The 10,752-nt window shown below is 40.9% G+C and overlaps 1 long non-coding RNA gene across 1 annotated transcript in view; it reads left to right on the top strand.

The window, feature by feature from the left end:
* LOC132006461 (uncharacterized) overlaps nucleotides 1–8,806 on the top strand; it is an 18,818-nt gene extending 10,012 nt beyond the window's left edge. The window contains exon 3 of the long non-coding RNA XR_009401101.1: nucleotides 8,218–8,806. This is a non-coding gene — a long non-coding RNA (uncharacterized LOC132006461). The remainder of the gene's footprint in view (nucleotides 1–8,217) is intronic.
* Nucleotides 8,807–10,752: the final 1,946 nt, after the last annotated feature.

Here is a 10,752-nt window from a genome sequence, read left to right on the forward strand (position 1 = left end):
TCCTTCAAGGAAAAAAAATCTTCTTAAAATTCCATCATTATAAGTGTATACTTTTTACTGAAGCTTATATTAAAATGAAAAGACTCTGAAGGGGAAAGTCCCTGGGTCAGTTATACTTTGGGATGAATGATTTTACAAAATGCTTTCCTGACAAGAGTTTGCCCAAGGGGTAGGTAGAACATGTGAAGATATTTGACAATCTTAGGAACAAGGGGAGAAATTTCTTTCTGCATGGCCCAAGTGTGGGCAGTGTTTGGGGGAATGAGCACTTTGATAAAATGGGTGGGATGGTCCCTTGTCTTTGAGCACTTTTCTGAAGTGATGTCTCACATGATAAGCATAACCATGGAAGTGCAGCAGAATGAACCATAATCTTATTGTTTTTTAAGATTTTGTTTATTCATTTGAGAGAGAGAGCACACAAGCAAGGGGAGAGAGAGAGGGAGAGGGAGAAGCAGACTCCCCGCTGAGACAGCCAGGGGGCCCAATGTGGGACCTGATCCCGGGACCTAGAGATCATGACCTGAGCCGAAGGCAGATGCACAATCATCTGAGTCACCCAGGTGCCCTGAACCATAATCTTCAACGAAACTGTGAATCAAGAAACATTCTTGGGGGGACATCTGGTTGGCTCAGTTGGTAGAGCATGATCTCTTGATCTCAGGGTGGTGAGTTCAAGTGCCATGTTGGGCACAGAGACTACTTAAAACAAAAGTCTGGGTAAAATAAGATGGAGGAACTAAGGGTTCAGCATTCTGAACACTAGACTAACTAGTCATAATCATGATTACATGTAAAATTAAAATAATAGACCTCTGGAGAGTCAAAGTTGTAAGGTGCTTTGACGGGTCATTTCGGTCAATGCCCTACTTTTACAGATTGAAGCTTAAGAGGCAATTGATTTATCTAAGATCTTACAGCATGTGGCTGGTCTCCAGGTTCTTCACTCTTGGATGTGTTTCCTTTCTACCACACTGAGTTTCAGAACCAGAAAAATGGACTTTGAAAATATATCTTTCATTCTGTCTTGGCATATTTGAGTTCATTAAAATATGTTCTCCTTTGAAACTTCAGCATTCTCTTATGAAATATGGATGTAGGTAATGATTGTCAAAAGCTGACAAAACCATTAGGTGAGAGCTGAAGGAGAGTTTTATAATGACCAATTGGACTGACAATACCCAAACCCAATAATCAATTTTAATTGCCAAAAGAGAGACAGCCAGATTTTACATGCCTCCCAATGTAATGTGATAGAAGTGCATGGCACCTTGACTAAGGGGAAAAAAGAGAGAGAGAGGGAGAGGGAGAGAGAAAAGACTTAAGTTACTAAAATCAGAAATGGAAGAAAGGACATTACTACCAACTTTACAAAAATAAAAAGGATTATAAAGGATTATATGAACTATATACCAATGAAGTGGAATATAGATGAAATGGGCAAATTCCTAGAGACGTAAATCTCTACCAAAACTGACTTAAGAAGAAATAGAAAATTCAGATAGATCTATAACAAGGAGCCTGAATCAGTAACCAAAACCTCCCAACAGGGTGGAAGGATGGGTTAAATAAGTGACGGGAATTAAGAAGGGCACTTGTTGTAATGAGCACTGGGTCTTCTATAGAAGTTATGAATCACTAAATTCTACACCTGAAAAAAAAATTCTACACCTGAAACTAATATTACACTGCATATCAACTACCTGGTATTTAAGTAGAAACTTAATGCAGTCAAATGCTCTACCTCTAAGTAAAAACTTAATGAAAGGGAAAAAAAAAAAAAAAAACCTTCCCAGCAAAGAAAAAAACCAAAATCTTACAGCTTCACTAGTGAATTCTACCAAAGGTTTAAAACAGAATTAATCCTAATGCTTCTCAAATTCTTCCAAAGATTTGTAGAGAAGGGAACACTTCCTAACTCATCCTATGAGGCCAGCATTATCCTGATACCAAAGCTAAATAAAGATTACAAGAAAAGAAAACTAGAGAATAATGTCCCTTGTGAATATAGATGCAAAATTCCTCAACAAAATACTAGCAAACCAAGTTTAGCAACATATTAAGAGGACGATATACCATAAATAGGTAAGATTTATTACAGAAATGCAACATTTGAAATCAATGTTATATATGACATTAATAGAATGAAGGAAAAAAAACACATGGCCATCTCAACTGATGCAGAAAAAGATTGATGTTGACAAAATCCATAACTTTTTCATAGTAACAACCCTCAGGGGCACCTAGGTGGCTCAGTTGGTTAAGGGTCAGCCTTTGGCTCGGGTCATCATCTCAGGGTCCTGGGATCAAATCCCACATCAGGCTCCTTGCTCTGTGGGGAGCCTACTTCTCCCTCTCCCTCTGCCCCTCCCCCAATTCCTACTCTCTCTCTCTATCTCAAATTAAAAAAAAAAAATCTTTTAGAAAATAAGAACTCTCAATAAACTAAAGATAGAAAGGAATTTCCTCAACATGATAAAAGACTGAAAGCTTTTCCCCTAAGATCAGGAACAAGATAAGAATGCCCACTTTACCATTTCTATTCAACATATTGCTAGAAGTTCTAGCCAGAGCGATTAGGCAATAAAAAGAAATAAAAGGCATTCTAAGTGAAAAGGTAAACTATCTCCATTCACAAATAACATGATCTTACATGTAGAAAACACTAAAGTATCCACACAAAAAAAATTGTTAGTGCTAATATATGAATTCAGCAAAGTTGTAGAATACTAAATCAGCATGCAAAAATTCATTGTATTTCTATACACTACCCCTGAACAATCCAAAAATGAAATGGAGAAAATAATTTCATTTACAATAGCATCAGAAAGAATTAAATATTTTGGAATAAAATTAACCAAGGAAGCAAAAAACTTGTACACTGAAAGTTATAAAAATTGCTGAAAGAAATCAGGAAAGCCTTAAAAAAATGGAAAAAATCCAATGCTCCTGGATTGGAAGACTCACTGTTGCTAAGATGACAATACTGTCCGAAGCAATCTACAGATTCAAGGCAATCCATACCAAAATCCCAATCGAGAGGTGTGTGGCTGGCTCAGTGGAAGAGCATGTGAATTTTGATCTTGGGGTTCTGAGTCTGAGCCCCACACTGGGTGTGTAGAGTACTAAAAAACAAAATCAAAAACAAAACCCAATGGAAAAAATGCCAATGATGCTTTTTTCATATTAAGGGTGACTGGGTGGCTCAGTCAGTTAAGCATCCAACTCTTGATTTCGGTGCAGGTCATGATCTCAGGGTCATGAGATTGAGCCCCATGTCAGGCTCAGCACTGAGCATGGATCCTGCTTGAGATTCTTTCCCTCTCTCTCTGCCCCTCCCCCTCAAAAAATTAAATAAAAATAAAATTTAAAATAAAATAAATAAAATTAATATGACATCTCAAGAAACTACAAAGAGGCGAAACAAACTTGAAAAGAACAAAGTGGAGGCTTCATACTTCTTGATTTCAAAACTCATTATGAAGCAACAGTAATCAAAACAGTGTGGTACTGGCATAAAGACAAATATGCAGACCAATGGAATGGAATTGAGAGCCCCAAAACGAACCCTCACATGGTCCATGGGTTGTTAAGAAGAGGGCACAATCATTCAATAAAGAAAGAACAGTCTCTTCAACAAATGATGCTGGGGAATCTGGGTATGCACATATAAAAGCATCAACTTGGACCTTTACATTACAATTGTTAAAATCAAACACAAATAGAGACCAAACTTGAAAATTCCCTGAGCAGACAAAACCAGTTAAATCATACAAGCAAAGCTTAAATTAGCTTATTTTGCAAGACAAGTGAGACTAACTTGACCTGAGTCACTTCTTGCTTATGCCTCTGAAAAACATAAGCAAAACTTAAAACCCTTCCCCAAAATTGAGGTAACCACTAACCAACTTCCAAGATTTAAAAACTTTCTAACATTGTAACCAATCACTGAGAAGAGTAACAGTCCCTGCCCTCTCACTATATAAGCTGCTTCATGACAATATACCTCTGAATCTCATTGCATGTTTGGTTTGAATGCTCCCAGTTCACGAAGTATCCTCTTTGTGTGTGGACAGTAAACTTCTACTAATTACTTCTTTGGTGATTCATTGGTTTTACTTCTGCTATTTCTGAACTTTGACACACTATATACAAAAATTAACTAAAAATTAATCAAAGACCTAAATTTAAGAAGTAAATCTGTAAAACTTAAAAAAAAAAAAAAACCCACACAGGGGAAAATCTTTATGACCTTAGATTTGGCAGTTTCTTAAATATAACACCAAGAGCACAGGCATCAGGAGAAATAGATACATTCATTGGACTTCGTTAGAATTAAAAAAATTTGTGCATCAAAGAACACAAAAAGAGAGTATTTGGGGTGGCTCAGTGAGTTAAGCATCTGCCTTTGGCTCAGGTCATGATCCCAGCGTCCTGGGATAGAGCCCCACATCCGGTTCCCTACTCACCGTGGAGCCGGCTTCTCCCTCTGCCTGCCACTGTCCCTGCTTGTGCTCTCTATCTCTGTCAAATAAATAATAAAGTCTTTAAAAAAGAAAGAAATCACAATCTTCAGTGTAGGAGAAAATATTTGTAAATCATACATCTGTTAAAGGTTTAACATCCAGAATCTATAAAGAGCTTCTGCAACTCGACAACAAAAAGACAAACAATCCAATTTAAAAATGGGTGGGGACGCCTGGGTGGCTCAGTTGGTTAAGCAGCTGCCTTCGGCTCAAGTCATGATCCCAGCGTCCTGGGATCGAGTCCCACATCGGGCTCCTTGCTCAGCAGGGAGCCTGCTTCTCCCTCTGCCTCTGCCTGCCATTCTGTCTGCCTATGCTCGCTGTCTCTCCCTCTCTCTCTCTGATAAATAAATAAAATCTTTAAAAATGGGTGAAGGACTTGAATAGATATTTGTCTAAAGAAGACTTACAAATAGTCAATAAGCACAGGAAAAGATGCTCTATATCATAAGTCATCAGGGAAATTCATATCAAACCCACAATGAGACAGAACTCCATACCCACTAAAATGGAGACATAATTTAATTTTTTTAAATGGAGAATAACTAGTGCTGAAGAGGGTCTGGAGAAATTGAAACCCTCTGCTTGCTGATGGGAATGTAAAATGGTGCAGCCACTGTGAAAAAGAGTTTGGCCATTGCTCAAAAATTAAACACGGAATTATCAGATGACCCAGCAATTCCACTCCTAGGTATGCACACAAAAGGACGGAAAGCATGAACTCAAACAGGTACTTGTACACCAATGTTCATAGCAGCATTATTCACAAAGCTGTCAGCAATCCGAGTGTCCATCGACGGATGAATGGATAACAAAATGCAGTATATACATATATATGTACAATGGAATATTATTCATCCTTAAAAAGGAATAAAGTTCTGACACATGCTAAAACATGGATGAAACTTCACAACATTGTGCTAAGCAGAATAAGCCAGATACCAGGGGATGAATATGCTATGATTGCCCTTACATGAAATATCTAGAATAGGTAAAGTCATAGAGACAGGAAGTAGATTAGAAATTACCAGGGGTGGGGTGGGGGGGCGCCTGGGTGGCTCAGTGGGTTAAAGCCTCTGCCTTCAGCTCAGGTCACGATCTCAGGGTCCTGGGATTGAGCCCTGTATCAGTCTCTCTGCTCAGCAGGGAGCCTGCTTCCCTTCCTCTCTCTCTGCCTGCCTCTCTGCCTACTTGTGATCTGTCTGTCAAATGAATAAATGAAATCTTAAAAAAAAAGAAAGAACGAAAGAAATTACCAGGGGATGATGCACCTAGGTGGCTCAGTTGGTTGAGCAACTGCCTTTGGCTCAGGTCATGATCCTGGAGTCCCAGGATCGAGTCCCACATTGGACTCTGCTCAGGGCTCTCTGCTCAGTGGGGAGTCTGCTTCTCCCTCTTACCCTCCCCCTCTCACGCTCTCTCTCTCATTCTTTATCTCTCAAATAAATAAATAAAATCTAAAAAAAAAAAAGAAAGAAAGAAATTACCAGGGGCTTGAGGGGACAAGAAGGGGAGAGTTAATGTGCAATAGGTACAGAGTTTATGTTTGGCGTGATGAAAAAAATAAAAAATCATGGTAATGATTACACAATATTATGAATGTAATCAGTTTCGCTGAGTTGTCCATCTAGTAGTGGTTACAATAGTAAATCTTATATTATATATGTTTTACCACAATTTAAAAAATCTAAAAAAATTGAATAAAAATATGAGCGAATCCAAGAAATATGAACACTGAAAGGGTATTTGATGGATATTAGTTACTGATTTTTTTTTTAGGTATGATGATGTCATTGTGGTTATGTTTTTTTAATAAAAAGCCCTTCTTTTTTAACAATACTGTATAATTATAGGTGAAATGGTAGGATCACTGAGTTTCACTTCAAAATGATCCAGTGAGTATATAGACGAAACAAGTCTGACCATGTATTGACCGTTCTGGAAGCTGGGCAATGGGTAGATGGGAGGGGAAATAGTATCTCCCATACTTTTGTGTTTATTCAAAATATTCCATAATAAAAAGTGATAACAAACCCGCTAGTCATTCTAAGTGCTCTACATATATTACTACATTGTAAAAAAAAAAAAAAAAAAAAAGACACAAAAATTGAGATCTTATAAGAATGAGATAAACAGGGGTACCGGGGAAGCTCAGTCAGTTAAGCATCTGCCCTTGGCTCGGGTCATGATCCTTGGGTACTGCAATCGAATCCCACATCATGTCCTGGCTCCCTGCTCAGCGGGGAGCCTGAGCAGGGAGCCTGCTTCTTCCTCTCCCTCTGCCCCCCCCCCCCCCCCACTCGTGGCTGTGTGCTCTCTCTCTCCTTCTCTCTCTCAAGTAAATAAAAATAAAATCTTTTAGAAAAAGAATGAGAAAAATATAAACAATATTTTAAGATTTTATTTATCTGTCAATAATTCAAAAGTTAGTTTTGTGCCTGCTAACAAGATGTTAGGAATAAAATGGTCCCAAAGCAAGGGTTTCAAATGTCAGACCAGGCACCGTAGCCTCAAACTATTTGTAGTTCCTCTTTTGAGTTCAACTGTACACCTACAGAGAAGTTCATCATTAAGTTTAAAGGATGTGAAACCAATTTCAAGTACTCTTCTTAATTATTGTTGCTTTTTTTGGTCAAGATTGAAGTCAGATTATGGTGGGTTTTTTTTTTTTATCTTGTCATGTGGCTGATGAAGGGCTTGTTCTAGGGTAAGAGAAATGTACAAATTCAGATATGTAGAGGAAATAGGGGGTGGGGAGAAGGGCGTGAGTTCTGATGCAGGGGAGGCAGGGGTAAGAGACGGCTTTCTGAGGGAAAGGATGCTGTTAGCCAGATGAAAGGAAATAGGCCATTCTAGGTAAAGAGAACAGTCTGGAACTTCATAAGCTGAGATCTGGGGGCATGAAGAAGTTGGTGGATTCAGAGAGCTATTTGTTCAGTATTGCTGAGTGTAGAAATAGTAAAGATAGTCTTAAGAGTTTGGGGGGTTTTTAGATTTTGGTTTGGTTTAGTTTGGTTTGTTTTGGAGGGTGGGTGGCTGTGTTACAGTTGTTCTGGGCATGCCTGGAAAATCCTTAAGGGAATAAACAAACTGAACTGAGAGGCAAAGTTCTTCCCCACAAGAAAACCTGTTCCTCAACATCGAAGAGCATCCAAGAGGGTTGCAGAGAGCGCCAGCCCCTGACACTCCTGAATTTAATCCCACCCGAGTACCAGGTAGGAGCCTCTGCAGAGGCCCATGAGTAATGCTTAGTGTCCTGAGAAATACTGGGCATTAAAGCAATTGAGCAGCCACTGACCAGCCAACCCTTTCTAAAGAGACTTCTACTAATATCCTTGATGTGGAGCTGAACCCAGGGATGCAAATCTGCTCAAAGCACTCACCAGCTTAGTTGGTCTATTTTGAAGATTCCAGCCTCTAAAGCCAGTGGGAAATGAGAAGCCACTGGATCATGGTACAAAAAATATAGGGAGATTTCCATTTCAAATCTGCTTCTGTGATAGCCACACATGGACTGATCTCTTTGAAGGAAAAAGAAAAGGAATCAAGGTGCTGAAGTCAGGAAACACATGTACCAAAAAGGAGCTTAAGGTTCATGGCGCCATCTTAGAAACCACCAGTGTCTGCATGGGGCAGGTGTGATGGGATTGACTATACAAGAATATTCCTCCAATTCTGTTACTTCCTAAAGGTCTGGCAGAAGTATGAAGACCAAGACCCAGGTCCTTATTCTGAATGAGGACCCATCTGCCTCCCTCAGTGAGCACTTTGACAAATCGAGAAGCTAAATTCTGCAGAGTGAGAGGACCCTACCTTTATCCTTGAAGAACTTCAAGACCGTCGGTTCCATGTCTGTTGTTTTGGTGTTGCTCTACCTATAACAAAATTGCTGGTACATGTACACTCTTTTCTTACACAAAGCAAAAATGAAACTTCATTGACTCTTCCTATGTGAAACTTAAAAAAATTTTTTTTGAAGGTTCATTGACACAGAGAGAAGTAACAGAAGCAATTAGGGATTCTTCTCTAGTGGCCCTCAGGTTCACAAAACACAAATTTTGTTGTCCTTGCTTTTCAATAGTGATGCTGAAACAGAATCTTCAAAGTTGGCTTCTCTTACCCAGGTTTTCTAGACCAGGGGCTGGCAAACAACAGCCCAGGAGCCAATTCTGGGCCACCATCCATTTTTTTTGTATGACTTGAACACTAAAGGAGTTCTTAAACTTTTTATGAGTTGAAAAACAATCAAAAGACCTATAGTCAAAATATATATATACTGTACACTTAAAATTTGTTAAAATGACAGATTTCATGTTAAATGTTTTTAACCACAATAAAAAAAGTCAAAGGAGTATTTCGTGACACATGAAAATTTTATGAAATCCAATTTAAGCGTCCCTACATAAAGTCTGGTTGAAACACAGCCACACTCGTGCTCACGGGGTTCGTGACACAGCAGTGGAGGCCAAGGGAAAATCTGCCACCAAACAGCCTTGTAAGGCTTGGAGAATCCCAAGACTGATCTGGATCTATAAGAGTAACCTGCTAATTCAGGGTTGTTAATATTAATAATAATAACAAATAATAACAGAATATTAAACCTTTAACAGCTACATTGGTGCTTATAGGCCAAACTCCAATTGTAGACCAGTGGGGGACTCTTTTAGAGTTGACCAGCCCTCCAGGGAAATTTAAGTCAAGTGGGGACCTCCTGAGGATTTTCTCGGTTTATGTAATGAGGCGGTTTGCTTAAGCTCCTCAGGGCCATTGCAACCAGGACCCCTGGGACACCCAGGTCTGCACAGTCTATCTGCAATCTGGGAGGCAGCCTGCAATGCCCGTATCTGTCCCTTGCTATTGCAAGCAGAGTAGAATGAGTCTAGCCTTAGGAATGCAGCAAGTCAGATGGGTGGTTGCTGGGTTTTGACTTACTTCCATACCCCCTCCTTCCTGTCTGTACCCTACCCCCACATTTTCCCCCAGTGCCCTATCTACATTTAAGAAGAAGAAGAAGAAGAAGAGGCAGCAAGCACCAGAAACTTTCTTTCTGACAGCCCAGCTGCCTGTCCCCACTGCCTCCCAAATTTCATGCTGGCAGACAACTGTGTCCAACCTCTGCCCTACTGGGAAGGTCTTCTCCAGGGACCGTCCTTTCTCTGTCGGTCACCTCAGCTTCCCTGAGGTGAGTTGTCTTTAGAGTGGAAAGAGGGTGGTGGCTTGGGGGTGTGAGCTGGACTGGCCCCCTTCTGGACCTCCGAGTGAGGGCTGGGGGAAAGCTGGCAAGCCAAAGGGACAGTGGCCTCCAATGCCAGCTACTGCTATCTCTTTGATTGGAACCCTTCTCTGGGCGAAGCAGGGAGCGGGGTCATGAAAAACACAGGCCAAGCGGAAGCACATGATGAGGTGGCGCAGTCAGTCCGGTGTCGCACCGGGCCACAGCAGCCACCAAATCAGCCCAGGTCTTGCTTGACCAATTAGGTGTCACTTAGGGTTCATATCTTATTCAGGCTTCTTTGCTTGGTTTGGTTTACCTTACATTCCACTCCCATTCCTGAGCTCACATCTGCCTCAGATTAGTAAGTGATCCCAGTGTTGGGATGCCATTTGGGACCAAAGGCAGCAGCCCTAGGAGAGAGAAAGTCATTGGAGGACAGTGTGGTGGGAGGCAGGAATTTCAAGACTTGTAGGGAGTGGAAAGAGCACTCAGACACCCTCTATAATCAACAGGGAAACACAGTGGAGCCCATGGAATAGGAGCCCCTTACTCTTTGGGCTAGGGAATTATCTTTTTAACCACTTCTAGTGTCGGGATCCTCTCTGTAGGCTACAGAAATTTGGTAATGCAATCCTGCACAACCTTCTCCATCTCCCCAATATCACAATGAAATGCTGCCTCTCCGCAAACACATCCAGCATGGAGACCAAAGGGTCACTGGCCACTGTCTTTCATTCAGCTACTGTTCCCATTTCTCTTGCCCCCCTCCTGACCCCACCTCTTAATAAGCCACTGAGTACCAGAGGAGGAAATTCCAGCCCAATGGGGGACTGGTCATCTCACTGGCTCCAAAGCAGAGCTTGGCTTAGGGAAAGGGGATTGTCCTGATGTCATCATTATTCAAGAGGCTCTTCCTGTCCAGCTCTGGGGAGTAGCCTGAGCAGCTGGGAGAGAGAAGAGATGAAGCCTCTGAGGTCTCAAGCTGGGACCTTGGGCTGCCGATGGCCTCTG

Source organism: Mustela nigripes, chromosome 18 (assembly GCF_022355385.1).
Source record: "Mustela nigripes isolate SB6536 chromosome 18, MUSNIG.SB6536, whole genome shotgun sequence".
Classification (NCBI taxonomy): Eukaryota; Metazoa; Chordata; class Mammalia; order Carnivora; family Mustelidae; genus Mustela; species Mustela nigripes.